This window comes from Dipodomys merriami, unplaced genomic scaffold, assembly GCF_024711535.1.
Source record: "Dipodomys merriami isolate MVZ:Mamm:240054 unplaced genomic scaffold, mDipMer1.0.p SCAF_2, whole genome shotgun sequence".
In the NCBI taxonomy this organism is placed as follows: Eukaryota; Metazoa; Chordata; class Mammalia; order Rodentia; family Heteromyidae; genus Dipodomys; species Dipodomys merriami.
This window is the reverse complement of record NW_027203381.1, coordinates 91,563,872-91,566,770: the sequence shown is the minus strand read 5'-3', so window position 1 is coordinate 91,566,770 and position 2,899 is coordinate 91,563,872. Positions and strand designations below refer to the sequence as shown.

At 36.3% G+C, this 2,899-nt stretch overlaps 1 pseudogene; it reads left to right on the top strand.

Moving 5' to 3' along the window:
* The first annotated feature begins 1,155 nt into the window (after window positions 1-1,155).
* Window positions 1,156-1,371, top strand: LOC138831721 (large ribosomal subunit protein eL38-like; annotated as a pseudogene).
* The last annotated feature ends 1,528 nt before the right edge of the window (window positions 1,372-2,899 follow it).

Below are 2,899 nucleotides of genomic sequence, written 5' to 3'. Positions count from 1 at the left end.
ATACAACTGACAAGGGTCTCATATCTAAAATATACTTGGAACTCAAAAAATTAAATCCCCAACAACAAATCCTCAAAGAAACAACTGCCCAATAAATAAGTGGGCTAAAGACTTAAAGAGAAACTTCTCTGAAGAAGAAAGAAGGATGACCAATAGATACATGAAGAAATGCTCAACATCCCTAGCCATAAAAGAAATGCAAATCAAAACAACATTGAGATACCACCTCACTCCAGTTAGAATGGCTATAATCAAGCACTCTAATAACAACAGATGCTGGGGGGATGTGGACAGAAGGGAACCCTACTGCATTGTTGGTGGGAGTGTAAACTTGTTCACCTACTTTGGAAATCAGTATGGAGGCTCCTCAAAGACTCCACATAGAGCTCCCCTATTACCCAGCAATCCCACTTTTGGGCATTTACCCAAATGATCACAAACAAGACCACATTAAAGCTACCAGCAAGACTATGTTTATTACAGCATTATTTACCATAGCTAAGATATGGAACCAACCCAGAAGCCCCTCAGTAGATGAACGGATCAAGAAAATGTGGTATATATACAATGGAATTCTATGCCTCCATCAGAAAGAATGACATTGCCCCATTTGTTAGAAAATGGAAAGACTTGGAAAAAATTATATTAAGTGAAGTAAGCCAGGCCCACAGAAACATAGGTCCCATGGTTTCCCTTATTTGCAATAACTAGTATATGTCTGAGACAAGCAGAAACGGTCAGATAAGTTGATGTACGGTGTTTTCATACACAGACACACACACCCACAAAAGAATAGAGCAAGAAGTAAAGTAGAAAAAAAAAGAAAGTTGGTAAACAAGCGTGAAAATGATGTAGAGAAACAAAAAATTTTGGTGGTGAAAGTAGAATAAAATTTCTTTCCATGTAGAATTCTTAAAGTAAAAGCTTTCAAAAGCCTCAAGCATGCTGATTGAAGGCAAACTTATCCACTATATTGATACCATTGGTTTTTGTTCAAAGAGCTAGAGATGAGACAACATTAACATTCTCACTGAAGAAATGAGAGAGGTTTCCTGTTAGTAAAAGTGCAAAAGTTGCCGTTCTCTTCCTGTCTCTTTGGCTCAGGTCGCTTGTTGTGAGTGTCTGTGCTGGTTCAGGCTCAGGCAGCGCTTTGCCATGCCTTCCAAAATCGAAGAGATCAAAGATTTTCTGCTCAAGGCCAGAAAGAAGGATGCCAAATCTGTCAAGATCAAGAGAAACAAAAACAACTTGAAGTTCAAGGTGCGCTTCAGCAGGTACCTGTGAACTCTGGTCATCACAACAGAGAGGGAGAAGGCAGGGAAGCTGAATTAGTCCCTGCCTCCAGGATTGGTGATGAAGGAACAAAAATGAACCAGACACAGACTGGAACTGTACATTAAAAAAAAAAGCAAAAAAATTTACATGTTGGAAGTTAATCAAAACTTAGTAAGTATAACAATTTTCTCACCAGACTACCTGATGCACATTTTTCAAAACCACCTCAATATCCTGATATTTCTTTGCTGACCTCTGACCCACCTAAGGAAATTATTTTCTGGTGAGAACAATTCCTTTAACTTGGCTAGACAGATTTTCCCCTAAATGTGAAGATATCGATATTAGGAAGGATATATGAGAAGCACAAGAAAGGGAAAAAAAACACCTCCAGAGCACCATAAAACTCTCCATATATAGGCTTTCCAATAGAACATGTGTATGAAAGAAATATATAATGATGATCCTAAGGAAAATGAGCAAACTAAAAAATAATACATATAGATAATTCAACAGTTTAAGTTATGAAAGAGAAATTTAATGAAAATATAGGAACCACAAAACAAAGAACCAAACAAGCCAGGCACCAGAGGTTCAAGCCTATAATCGTAACTACTAAATGTTGGGGTTTGAAATTATCCCAGGCAGGAAAGTTCATGAGACGATTTTCTCCAGGTAGCCAGCAAAACACCTGGAAGTGGAGCTGTGGCTCTAGTGATAGAGTGCATCCTCCTCCTTCCCCACCCACATTAAAATAAAATAAAATATTGAAGAATTCCATCAATGTAATGAGAAAAATACAACTAAGAATTTTAGTAATTGACTAGATGAAGCAGAAGAAATAATTTCTGAACTTGCAGACAAGTGTTTCGAGAAAAATACATTTAAAAATAATAATCTTCTAAGGAGTTGTAGAAGAAGAGAAAATCTTTGAGAAACTATAAACAAACAATAGCTCAAAACTTCCCAAATTTATAGGATAGTGGTCCCTAGAGACTAACAAGGGTAAAGGAAAGTGCCTAGAAAGACATTATGTCATGGGTACCTACACAAAAATCAATTAGGACTATAGAGGAACTATTGTCCACCCACATCAATTTATGAGATAACTTTTAATGGGTACATAAAGAAGAAACTGAATTTTCCCAGTCCATAACAATGGTAAATGTTGAAGGAGATGAAAAATACAAATTACACAAATTTAATCACTGCTCATTTTAAACATGTATTTAATTATCCTATTCTATAAACATATGCAGATATATTCATATGGGGCTGGGTATGGGTTTAGTGACAGAGGGAATGCCTTAGAAATATGAGGCTCTGGGTTCAGTTCCCAACACCAAATAGTCAATTAAAAACTGATCTTTTCAAAGTAGAGAGTGGAGCAGCAGTTACTAAGGAGACCGTGGGCAAGGTTGATCAATGTGTAGAAAGTTACAATTCAATAAAAAAAATAAGATCTGTTGTTCACTTGCACAATAGGGTACCTAAAGTCCACAGCAACATCTGAATATTCCAAAGAGAAAAGTTTTGAATGTTTTAGCAGGAAAAATGAATGCTTGTTTTTATTGTATATAGTCTATGGAATATAAGTTAAAATAGTATTCATGTCATGGAAATA